At 34.9% G+C, this 13,967-nt stretch overlaps 1 long non-coding RNA gene across 1 annotated transcript; it reads left to right on the top strand.

Annotated features, from left to right (window-relative positions):
- Positions 1–4,161: 4,161 nt before the first annotated feature.
- On the top strand, positions 4,162–5,689 carry LOC137012607 (uncharacterized). Its single transcript, XR_010893583.1, has 3 exons — positions 4,162–4,217; positions 4,636–4,692; positions 5,618–5,689. It is a non-coding gene; the product is annotated as an uncharacterized lncRNA (long non-coding RNA).
- Positions 5,690–13,967: the final 8,278 nt, after the last annotated feature.

Genomic DNA, 13,967 nt, shown 5'->3' with positions numbered 1-13,967 from the left:
TTCTTTTTTTTTTTTTTTTTACCAAGTTATCTACATCTCCTGCACTTCATCAAGTCACTCCCAGTCACAGTTATCCATTGTTGCTTTTAGTAGGGCTATAAAGCTGGGAGCACTAAATGATATTCAAAGTCACGTTATATGCTTTTAACATTAAATAAAGCACATAAACATTACCTGAGATTAATATTGCCATACTTTGTGTTGTTGTTCCAGCCGCGACTTCGCAATAAATAAAAACCTTTTCTAAAATGCAATTGTAGCGCTGGTTAGGACAACCGGTAACTTAAACACCTCTGATTGGTCAATATTTTTAACAGAAATCCCTGTGATTGTCTACAGTACTCAACGCCGCAAAAACACGTTGTGAATAGACGCATTGATCCTTACATGACACAAATATAACAACCAGATTGCTTTAATTTACGTACTTTTCTGTTTTATTTAAAAATACAAATTATATTACTAGTAATATAACTCTGTTATATTCTCCGTAAATTCTGCATGCAATGAATAAAATTTTATAAATTGCATTGACTTACCAAGGTATGGCCATATGCCCCTTAATTATTCCCTCACGAATAATTCTCTCAATGAGTAAAGCTGGCTGTGTCTATATTATGATAAACTACATCTTGTTTGTTTGTTGATAAACTGTGCGTCTGTTTTTAAAGATGCCATCGAATGTTTTTTTACAAGATGTAATATAAGTCTAAGGTGTCCCCTGAACGTGTCTGTGAAGTTTCAGCTTAAAATACCCCATAGATTTTTTAAATTAATTTTTTTAACTGCCTATTTTGGGGCATAATTAGAAATGCGCCGATTCAGGTTGCGGTCCCTTTAAATTGCGCGCTCTCCGCCCCCGGAGCTTGCGCTTGCCTTAAACAGTGCATAAACAAAGTTTACACAGCTAATATAATCCTCAAAATGGATCTCTACAAAGTGTTCGTCATGCATACTGCATGCATACGTCGGATTATGTGAGAATTGTATACTGTTATATTGTTTACATTTGACTCTGAATGAATTTGAGGCTGTGCTCCGTGCCTAACGGCTAATGCTACATTGTTGGAGAGATTTATAAAAAATGAATTTGTGTTTATGAATTATACAGACTGCAAGTGTTTAAAAATGAAAATGGCGATGGCTCTTGTCTCTGTGAATACAGTAAGAAACGATGGTAACTTTAACCACATTTAACAGTACATTAGCAACATGCTAACGAAACATTTAGAAAGACAGTTTACAAATATCACTAAAAATATCATGTTATTATGGATCATGTCAGTTATTATTGCTCCGTCTGCCATTTTTCGCTGTTTTCCTTGCTTGCTTACCTAGTCTGATGATTCAGCTGTGCACATCCAGACGTTCTGCCCTTGTCTAATGCCTTGAACTTGAGCTGGCATATGCAAATATTGGGGGCGTACATATTAATGATCCCGACTGTTACGTAACAGTCAGTGTTATGTTGAGATTTGCCTGTTCCTCGGAGGTCGTTTAAACAAATGAGATTTATATAAGAAGGAGAAAACAATGGAGTTTGAGACTCACTGTATGTCATTTCCATGTACTGAACTCTTGCTATTTGACTATGCCAAGATAAATTCAATTTTTAATTCGATGGCGCCTTTAACGCATCTTGACTGCTGTACAGTCTGACATGACCTGCTGTACTGGTAGATATTGCAACTACACTTAATGGGGCAAAAAGCATCATTCTCCACTGATGGGTATTCAAAAGTATGTATTCAAACTAAAGACATTTAAAAAATTTTATCTAAAATCAATATTTAAGTTTTTTCTAATTCAAAAGTAAAAAAATTAAATGCAATTTATTCATTATAATATAGTTAATATTTTACCAGTGCTCTGGACTTTTTATGCTCTAAAAGTCATGGAGTCATAATTGACTATTATTTATTTGTTTGTCTGTTTTAAATTATGCCATGATGCAGTGCTAATTATAAAGTATTTATTCATTCGTTTGGACATCACAGTTTGGGATAAGGGTTCAGGACAGTGCATGTTCATGTAGTGTCATCAGCCAATCAGTGTTGTCATGACCAGTGTTAATTTTGTCAGCAAATTTTGATTTAGTTTTAGTCATAGTCTTTTGACTAAAACACCATTTAGTTTTAGTCATATTTTAGTCATCGGAAATTGTTTTAGCTTTAGTCTAGTTTTAGTTGACTAAATATCATAAGATTTTAGTCAACTAAATCTACAGTAGATTTATTCAACTAAAATCTAATTTAGTTCAATTGTAATGCATTAAGCAATTCTCTAACAATACACAGATCCAATACACTGATATACATCTGATATACTCTCTAAACTGTTTATGTTCACTAAAGACAACCAACTGTACGGACGGTTTTTGACCGTTCAAATGCAAAACGCACGAAAGAGAGCTCAATTTAGTGCTTGTCAGGAATTGACACATCATTGAGGTACTATTATAGTTTTTGTTTAAAATTTCGATTAGATTTGATTTTTAGTTTTTCTGCTTTCATTGTAAATTTAGTTAAAAGTTTTAGTAATTTTTTGTGTGTTTATGTCATTTAGTTTTTGCTTTTAAATGTCTATGTAGTTTTTTTTTATTTCTGTTTTATTATTTTAGTACATCAGGTTAATCTAAAGCTTGGAAACTAGATGAAATAAAATAAGTTTACATTTTTATATATATTTATTTTATTTCAGTTAATGTTTATTTCAAGTAATGAAGATTTTTTATGGTTTTAGGTTTAGTTACCTATAACCCTTATACCTGTAAAATATATAGAATCATGTTTCAAATAATGCTCTTAGTCTTTCCTTCCTGTGACAGAAGATAATAGTTTACTATGAATTAAATAGAAATTAAATTAAATACAGTTTATTGTGTAAACACAATAACAATAATGACTAGGAAATAATAATAATTATAAACCATCCCGAAATACACAGTGACTCATTCTGAAATGTCTGCAGTCTGCACTGTAGCAGGCTGCTCATTTAAGCTCAGATGAGGGAGATAAAATATGCATTCTTGCAACAGTCTAAAACATACTATCATATAAACATTGTGTAGTAAATTTGTCATAATTCATCAACATTTGCTTATAAGCAATCGCTTAGCATAAATGTGCGCTATTCATTAATTGTGAAGCAGTCTGAAGTGCTGCTGCGCGAGCCTGTAGAGCGCGCAACAGCGCCGCTTTTCACGCTGTTAGATCAGCATGTTATACTTGAATTGTGCGAATCTTCCACACAGGACAGCAGTCCTGACTAGATATCTTCCCAAATTGTCCCTCTCTATCATTTTCGTTTTTATTCGTTGATGAAAATTAGAGTAGATTTTAGTCATAGTTTTAGTCAAAACACATTTTTATTTAGTCATCGTCTCATTTTTGTCCGTGAAAAAATGTCGTTGACGAAAATTATGACACAAATTATTTGTCAAGGAAATTAACACTGGTCATGACGTAATTTCAATGCTTTTTTTGCTCAGGTGATTGATTGATCCTCCACGAGCAAAGATTTGGAGCCAGATTTACTAACGGCTTGCGCCAACGCAAACCCTCTTTTGACATAAAAAAAAAAAAAAAAAAACGAATGTCAGGATTTACTAAAGACACGCAGTGAAAATGTTGAAAATGCATGGATGGTTATTTTTGCAGGTGACCTTATTGCACGTGCATTTGTAGGAGTTTCCCTTTCAAAAAAAATTATGGGAAGAGAGTATGTAAAGGAATCGTGCAAGGTGATTTACTAAGGTTTGCGCTAGTCAGTTTACTGATATTTGCACCATTATTTAATGTCCAAAAAAGCATGTCTTAAACCAGATGCTAATTTGCGCTGCTCTTGGTAGATTATGTTGGTCATTATGGAAATGCGCGTCGTCAGCAGATCACACCCAGAACTTTCCACTACCATCTGCACTTTTTTGAAATTGCGCTTTCACGCTAATTTGCCCTGTTTAGTAAATCTGGCCCTTGAAGTCATGAACCTCTGCAGAGTCTAAGCAAGTGCCAGTGAGACGAACAGGAGTGCTAACTTTATTACAAAACTTGCTGCTTGAGTGCTACTCAGACAACCAACCTTCAATGGATGAATTATATAGACCTTATATAGCCCCGCCCCTTTTCAGCACTGTGCTCGTTGTGTTCTGTCTTCAGGTTTGTATTTCCACAGCAAGTGTGGCTGAAGTGTGTAAATGCAATGCAGCCTGGGTGAGCGTAAGAGACTTCCATGATTCAAAAACCTTTAAACAATCTTGCCAACGCCGAACTTTTGAACAGTAGTATATAAATTATTTTAAAAATGCTACATTTTTCGTAACATAAATGCCACTGTTTGCTTTTTTCCACCAATGTAATTTCTTTTAATTTCTTATTTATTTATTTTTTGGGAAAGTGTGGCTGAAGTGTCTAAATAGCTTTTGGACCACTTCAACTTTAAATAGATCACCTCTACATATATTAGGATAGCAAAAGTAGCCTAAATGTAAAAAGGTTTTACATGCTGTTGAAAGAGTGTTTTTAATCAATTCAGAGTGGGTACTTTAGCTTTCTAAAATTGCAGTCATTTTTTTTGGGTTACAGTATCCATTGTTCATAATGATGGCTTACCTTCAGTGCTTTGATTTCACAATAGAAGCTGATGAAAATAAACATGCCCATGAATAGTGATCATACTGCAAATGGGTGCAAGGTTAGTTATACATTATGGCGCTATATATGGGAAAATGGGTGCTATATATTGTGGTTAATCTTTCAATGGGCTACTTTCTTATAATTAAAGTTTTTAATGCACAGGGAATAAATGAATCCCATAATAAAGAACGACCTCCATTAACGCAAGTGGTGCATCATTTTGCTGAAAATGCTGACTTGCATGAGGGTTAACTCTTCTGCAGTCCTTACCCACGAAGATAATAATTTCTGGCTTTAAACACAGTATCTGTGACAAAAGTGACCTTGCTGGGTTACAGTAGTGGCAGAGCTGTCCATCGTGTGATAAATTCAGAGAGCTCTGAAAATAGGCCCACATGGATTGGATTGTCTGCAGAGTGTTGCGAAGGGAAAGAGGTGGCAGAGACAAGCCTGTGTAATACCTTGTAATTGACAAGCTGTAAATCTGAGTAAGGGTGTTTTAGGCTCCGGCTGTAAAGGCAGTTGAGTGTGAGCCGTGTGTTTTTATTGGAACCCAATGTACTGGTGCATTGTGACCATTTGAGAGAGAAACTGTACACCCTTTATGAGTTAACTGCATATTTATATAGGCAATGAGAGCATGTTCTGCAAATTACGTTTAAGAACTTAGTACATGCTTCTTTACCCATATGGGTAATAAATACCAGTGAGATGTTATGCGTGGGCAGAGCAAAATTATCTGGAGTCAGGTGTAGGATGAGTGTGTTTAGCATTCTACATTCTCTAAGAAGTAATTATGTATGAAGGAAACACTCAAAGGAAATAATAAATGGTTTGCTGGAAGTTACAGTGCTTTTCTTTCTCTCCTTGTGATTTTAGAACATATACTTGTTATGCTATGTTTAAAAAAAGATATGATGTATAATAGAATGGATCTTTGCTCACTGTTTGTCTCTTTTTGGCTGTCCTGGGTTTTTCCACAGAAGAAGGCATCATATTCACCACTTAGAGGCAGTATATGAACAGGATTCTGACAACCCCAAAATATTACAAACAGGCCCAAGAGTTTGCACCCTGCAGATGTGGTGTGACTACGGTGTTACTCTCATCAGGTCTGACATTAACACACTGGGAAATCGTGGCTAATCACATATGTTTAAACTGCTTTAATGCAAAAATGTATCTTGTGCTTCATTGTCTTGCCATAGAAAATAACATTTTAAACTCCTCGGAAACATTTGGCATGTGTCATATGTGAAAAGACACGTCTGTAAGTCATTAGAGGTCTAAGCAGTGAGGCTGTTGGAACCCTGTTCTGTTTGCTCTGAATTTCTTCTTTGTTATTTGTCTGCTCTAAAACCAGAGACTGTAAACCGCAGAGACACTAATACTGGACCCAGTTCTCTCCCAATACTCATCAATTGCATATCAGGCAATTGTTAATGGGTGATGCTATAATAAACAAATACTGTATGCATTCCTTCTAATAAATCTGTATCTGTGTCTATATATCATTTTTTTCGGACTTTTTTTAGCCCCAGGCTGTTTACTACACAAATTTGGCAATATACACTACCGTTCAAAAGTACGGAGCACCTAAAAGCACCTCGCAAAAGTTTTGCTTTCCCCCGAGAAACTTTGCGTTCACTCACAAAACCTTTGTGTTTTTTGCAAGCGAACACAAAGTTTCTCGGGGGAATGCAAAACATTTTGGGAGCAAATGCAAAGTTTCTTGGGGGGACGCAAACATTTTGGGAGCAAACGCAAAGTTTCAAGGGGGGCGCACACATTTTGGGAGCGAACGCAAGGTTACACGAGGGGAATTCAAACATTTTGGGAGCAATCGCCAATTTTTACAGGGGAATGCAAACATTTTGGGAAGGAATGCAAAGTTTCTCGGGTTTCTCAGGGGAAAGCAAACATTTTGGGAGCGAACGCAGAGTTTCTCAGAGAATGCAAACCTTTTTTTTGGAATGATTGCAAACATTTTCGGAGTGAACGCATAGTTTCTCAGGGGGAGCGAACACTGTAAAAAAAAAAATCCCCGTAAAATTTACTGTAAAAAAAACGGCAGCTGTGGTTGCCAGAACTTTACTGTAAAAAATACGGTAGCAACGTTTTAGGTTTTATGGGACAGCACTAGCTCTCTTCTTCCTCTCCTCTATTAGAATTCCAGCAGTGTAGACGCTGCTAAGCGTATTACTGCCCTCCTCAGGTCATAGTTTGAACTAATTGTTATATACTATTGAACTAGCATATTGCATGTAAAAATTAGTTCAAACTTTGACCTGTGGAGGGCAGTAATACGCTTAGCAGTGTCTAGACTGCTGGAATTCTAATAGAGAAGAAGAAAAGAGCTAGTGCTAAACCTAAAACCGTATTTTTTAGATGAGCATTTATGATTAAAACTTATATAATTTTCATTTTTTTTTTCAGAAAATGAGCGATGGTTTCACTAGATAAGACCTTTATTTCTCATCTGGGATTGTGTTGAAGCTGCAATGAAAGTGTAATTTTGACCTTCAACTGTTTGGTGCCCATTGAAGTCTACTATAAGGAGAAAAATCTTGGAATGTTTTCATCAAAAACTTTTATTTCTTTTCGACTGAAGAAAGAAAGACATGGACATCTTGGATGACATGGGGGTGAGTAAATTATCAGGAAAAGTTTAATTAAAAGTGAACTAATCCTTTAAAAACGTCATAGAATAGTGCATAAGTACGCAAATTCACGCAAACACTAAACACCATCAAACACACATGAAATTTAATAAACATTAACAACATTAGATGTAACATAAAACCCTAATGTACATAACAAACTGATTAGAAAAAACTAAGAAGAAACAGAGTTATTTAAAAGAAAATACATCAAATGTGAACTGTCATGCAGGGAATTGTGGGAATGTAAATTTACGGTTTTTCACTGTAAATTATACAATGACGGTATTTTTCACGTCCAAAAATTTTAAATTTAACGGTATTTTACTGTAAAATTACATTAAATGCACCCTTATATCTATTACAGTTATTCACTGTACATAGTACGGAAACTTTCTGTAAACCAATTAACTGTTTTACACCATAGCATTTTTACAGTCTTTTACTGTTAAAATCATGGTCATTTTTTACAGTGAACGCAAAGTTTCTCAGGGAACGCAAACATTTTGGAAGCAAACGCAAAGTTTCTCAGGACACAAACGTGGGGGACACAAACATTTTGGGAGCGAATGCAAAGTTTTTCGGGGGAATGCAAACATTTTAGGAGCAAACGCAAAGTTTCTTGGTGGGATGCAAACATTTTGGGAGCAAAAAAAATTTGATTTACTTCTGTGAAGGTAAAGCTGAATTTTTTTTTAAATTGGTTTAGTCTAGAGACACACCTGACAAAAAATATTAAAAGATTTTTGGTTTGATGAAATATTCTGCTGATGAGGCAATGCATTTTTCATGCGTTGTTTATAAGGAATTGTATATTGTGAGCCAAAACGATGTTGAAATTTTCCACCAAAACAAATGTATCCACAGGATCTCTTCTTCAGAATTTGGCAAATGTGGTAATTTGCTGTCATTTTCCAGTCGCCAGTTGCTTGGACTTGATTGTTGTTTATGGTTATATGTTCACTTGGCTTTAACATTCTGAATGCTTTGTTCAGGTTAATTTGGCTTAATCAGCTGAGTTGGCAGGTTGATGAAGAAAAAAAGACTTGTACTTGTGTGGCGAGCAGTAAGCAGTTACTTAGTCGCAGATGGCATGAAAACTGACATGGAGTTTGAACTGACATCACTATTAGAGGAAGCAGCGATCATGGGAGGTGATCTGGCAAATATTAGTTTTAACTGAACTTGTGGCCCCTTTTTTACAAGACCTTCACAGGGAAAATAAACTGACAGGGTGCTTGAATGTTTAGCTGGGAGTATTTGGGTGGAGGTTTGTCAGGAGTAGACATTTTTGTGTTAGTCTTTGCTGTTTGCTATTAAAATGTTTTCTCTTGCCTTCTATTCAACTGAAAAAAATAGAATTTGGTTCAAGAATGAAACATTCAGACTATAGAATCACACTTCTGGAAAAACAAATCGTCTTGGAAAGCATTGCTGGTATCACTGCACACATAACCAACTGACTTAAACTGTAGATTCCTCAATGTATTATTTAGTCATTTGTTGGCATGTTTCTTTCCTTATTTTCTGTTGTGGGAAATTCCCTGTTTTATCCCTTGTATTGGATTGATTACTCTTTGGAAAGGTAGTCGTGCTTGTTTATGCATGTGATATTTAGCAATATTATTGAGACTACATTTGTTCTTAAGAGTAGACTAAACCCAGCTGTCCAGTTACTCTGCTGTTTACTGAACTAAACGCAAACTGGGCTCTCAGATCAGGGTCCCACATGCTCAATCTCTCATTCTCTCAACTGAAAGTCATATTTGGTAGATCCCTGCGTCGAGTACATTTACCTCTGTAGTAAATAATGTATCTGGTGCACATGTAATGTAGGCGCACATGTGGCAAGGGAAGGATGTTATGATAGGTGAGGCCTTCACAGTGCACAAACATCCAACGACATGATATGTTTTTCTATCCAATAATTTATTAAATATATATTACTTTCTGTATTCAAATGTTTTTGGTATTTAGGCATAACCTTAAAAATGGCATCTGCCTCATTAAAATAATTACATAAAAAAAAAAACATTATTAAGTAGTTAAAGGGTTTCACCCAAAAAAATTGTCATTAATTATTCACCCTCATGTCGTTCCAAACCCGTAAGACTTTCATTCATCTTCGGAGCACAAATTAAGTTTTTTTTTTTTTTTTCACGATCGCTTTAAAAGCTGAACACAGATTGAATTTAGGCTTGTATTCACATATAAACATTCATCAACTCACACATCATTTGTAGTAAACGGAAGCTCAAGCGTGTTTGCTTGATAATCGAGAACCTATGAGGTTCATTGTCATGTGTTACGCAGCATGTTTAAGCTTAATTCATATGGATTTGTTTTCCGATCTCTCTGTGAACTTTTTTAAGCGTCAAAGTGTCAGTTGCGTAGCTGTCAGTGGAGGGACAGAAAGCTCTCAGATTTCATCAAAAAGATCTTCATTTGTGTTCTGAAGATGAACGAAAGTCTTACAGATTTGTAACGACATATATAGTTTTTAATTTTTATTTCAGTTTAGTACATGAAGTTAAACTAAATGAAAATGAGAAATGTTGCTTTGGCAAATCTAAAAAAAATAAACTTTTATTTTATTTCAGTTAATGCTTATTTAATTTTAAGTAGCAAACATGTGATACTATTGGTCAAAACCTTCCTTCCTTTTTAAAGAGGTGTCCATTTCTTTACAATGGACTCTCTTTTATGTCATTGATCCTGGCCCCAAACACAGCTCCTCTCTGATCTGAGGGTGAAAAACATTCAGTATGGTTTTCTCCTCTGTCATCATCCAAACACACAGCCTTCCAATAAGACACAGCAAGAAGAAAAAGGAGTGGAGATGTAGATGGTGAGGAGTAATCAAGATGTAAATGAGAGAGAGAGAGAGAGAGAGAGATAGAGAGAGAGAGATTGTAGCTAAAGGGGAAAAAATGCCCCTCTGCTTTCCACCTAGAAGCTGCTCATCAACTATTCATCAGTAAGTCTCTGCACTCTCCTACTGCAGTATGGCATGTGTACAATCCTGCCACTCAGGACTCGTGCGTAGTGGTGCGCACTCGTGCACACCCGGGAGGTGACCTCCTGCTGCACCTGCACTTCTCCTTTCCTGGGCTCAGACCGCATGTATGCTACTCCGCACGAGTCTGCAGGACACTGCAGCATCTTTTTACTTGTCATTTCCAGAGACCTATTAATATGATGCCACGGTTGCTAAAGACACAGGGTGTGTTTCTGTAAACAATCCCATGAATAGCTGGTGCTTGAAAGCACTTTTTGTGTTGCATGCAAACTATTAGGGATATTTGTATGCTTTTGCATATCTCAGTGCACATATATGACATGTGACATGATCATAGCATCAGTCATGTAGTTAGACAGACATATTTCACTGATCTTTACTTTAACTTTGTCCTTTCTTTTGGATGCCATCTTGCAGTGGTTTACATGCTTGCTACTGTTGAGCTCATGAGTGATTACAGGTTTGTGTTGTTGTATCTTTTTGCATTATATTTGCCCGCTTTCTCCACCAAAAAATCCTGTCATTCTTTATTGTAAAAAGTTTTCCCATTCAGATATTTTAAGTAGGGCTGTCAAACGATTAATCGCGATTAATCGCATACAAAATAAAAGTTTGAGTTTGCATAATATATGTGTGAGTAATGTTTGTAAATAATATGTATATATAAATATACACAAATTAATGTATATATTTAAGAGAAGTTATTTATGTACAAAAAAGTGTATTTATATATAATATAAATTATATAAAATATAAATAAATACATATACTTGTAAATATTTCTCAAATATATACATAGATGTGTTTGTATTTATATATAATAATTACACACAGTACACCCACATATATTAGGCAAACTCAAACTTTTATTTTGTATGTGATTAATCGTGATTAATCGTTTGACAGCCTTACTTTTAAGTCATTGTGAAACAATCTATAGAACAAGCCAAGGGAAAAATTAGTCATCAGCAGACCCACATCTGCCATAACGCAATATCTCATATTAGATTAATATACATATTAGACCTAACAAAAAGGGAATTCGCTGCTGTGTGGCTACTTTTTGTCAACACAAGTTATGACAACTTTGAGTGAATTTACATTCAACCAATAATCTATACTGAGTTAGAGGAACTTAATTTGTAGCATAAACACAATTTTTTAAATTGATTATTCAAAAAAATTAAGTCACTTTAACTACCAGAGTTGAAGCAAATAATCTTATCTATTTCATTTCAAATCAACAGCTATTGTAGCACATGCTAACATAACTTATTTAACATGTATATTTAATGAACAAGTTAGATATTACTTGTCACTGGCATTAGCACAGTCATTGCTTATATAGTCAATATAGTGTTTACCTTCATAGTCTTTACTCTTCAGCACAATAGTAACCACAAAAACTTCAACATTACTGAAACTCTTTTAAATGTCAAACACAAGAGCATTAAACACTACAACAGGTCTTTCCCTTGACTAAAAACAAATAAATTAAAACTTTTTAATTTCAAAATGTATTCTCCTCATCCAGTCCTATGCAAATCATGCTGGGAACTAGAAATCCACTGCCTAATTTATGAAGTTATCAAGACAATTTCATTAAGTTACTACAACTTCATTAAAAAAAAAAAAACTGAGTTTAAATTACAGACGATATTAAGTTGATGTAATGATAAACATTATTATGTCAACAGAACTCTACAAAATAATGTTTAATTAAAACAATAAATTAGAATTTTAACTTGCAACCATGCATTTATTTAAGTTGTGGTACCTAAAATTACTTTTTAGAGTTGTATTTACTGTAATGCTCCTGTATGCATACTGCAATCCTTCCCAATATGTGTCCGAAATAAAGAAGCCAGTGCCCGTGACAGGAACTTGACAAACGAAAGATTCGGGAACAAAGGAGCATGGGAAGGGCGTCCGTGTGTTTGTATGCGAGTGCCAGATAGTTGAAAAGAGGGTCTGCTGACACTCCCGTTGCGAGCCTTGCGCTCCACTTGAGGGACGTGTCCGGCCATGTTTGCTGCACACTCCATGCACATCGACCGCCAGTGTTTGCTTCCTCAGGTATGTCGTAGGAGTGGATTGATGTGTGTCTTAACATGAAAAGGCTTAAAAACGAATGAATAGTTGTTCTTTTGCTTGTGTTAAGAGATGGACAGAGAAGGATTTAGCTGTGTGTGATGGGGCAGTAGCTGTCCATAGGGAGAGAGTTTGATAAATGCAGGGACCTGTATGTGATTGTAACCAGATCAGAGAACCATTTGTCAGGCCTCATTAATCCAAAGCCTAGCCCATGCAATGACACATTTGACATTACAGCAAAAATAGAAACGGTACAATAAGAGACAATGATCAGAAAGTTTGTTTGGAAAAGATTTTACTTGAAATGATGTGGAATTGTTGCCTTTGATATCATTATATAGATGAAATGACTTCTGTAATGCATTGCATCAGATCTGTTTACATGAACTTGCAGGAGAACATCCTTAAAATGAATTTAATTGTTTGTTGGTGATGTGTGTTCTCCTGTACGAGTTAAGGAATAAATGAAGAGATTTTTGCATGTAAACTCTGTGACCTGACAGAGAGAGGAAAAAAAAAAAAAATACAATAGTTAGGTGTGTCACAATATATCGCAATATAAAAATGCAACAATATCGTATTGTAGAGAGTGACAATTTGTGTTGTGCATATCTGACCCAAAATGAAAATTACTGTATGAGGAAAAAAATCAAGTTTACAGAGTTTTAGTGTCCGTACTACATTAAACTACTATATATAATGTTGACTATAATGTATAATAATGCAGTGGGGGAATATTTGTGGGTCCTGATAATGCCGAATGTCTTATGTTACCAGTAATGGCCTACATTACTTTGAATATATCTAGTCAGTGACAGATTGCAAGCATATTCGTCTAAAATAATTCTGTATATTCAGCTTCAGAATCATGAATATTTTTATTCTGGTGTCACCATTGTCCTGTGCATCGGTTTACCAGCACCAAGCCCAAGCCTTTGTACCTTTGTGTCATTTTCCTTAAGGGTGTTTATTTATTTATTTTATAAGGCCTAGTTTATTTGAATAGGGACATACAAAAAACAGAATTCCAGCCAAAAGCTGAAAAAATATGAATTGCACATAGAGAATATAGAATATGCTAATTTGCATCTCAGGTCCTAAAGAGGCTTTTCTAAGAAAACCAACCCTGCTTACTTTAATTTAAAACTTTTGGCTAATACATACATAAACGTGCCTAAATAACACTAAATGCCTATTTTAAGGATAAATATGCTTTATTGTGCCTTATTGTGCAAACGTAAAAATCTATTTTATATATGATACATTTATATAATTTGTTAAACTAAGCATATTCCATTTTGTTTGTTTGTTTAAATATGACAGTGATGGCACCAGCTTGGCTTTTTCTCCATTATTTTTAGACCCTGATTATACAACATCTTAAGTTTTAAAGCTATTTGTTTGAATCCAAACTGTAATACAGTAATAAATACAATACAACACAAAATTATTGCATGCATAAAAAAGATGAGCTGTCTGAGATTTGTGATATACTGTCTAATAAGTTTAAAAAAAAAAAAAAATGTGTTGAAATTAAATTGTGAATCTAAAACAAACCCT

The sequence above is a fragment of the Chanodichthys erythropterus genome, chromosome 22, assembly GCF_024489055.1.
Source record: "Chanodichthys erythropterus isolate Z2021 chromosome 22, ASM2448905v1, whole genome shotgun sequence".
Taxonomy (NCBI): Eukaryota; Metazoa; Chordata; class Actinopteri; order Cypriniformes; family Xenocyprididae; genus Chanodichthys; species Chanodichthys erythropterus.
The sequence above is the reverse complement of the archived record's forward strand: the minus strand, read 5'-3'. Positions and strand labels throughout refer to the sequence as shown.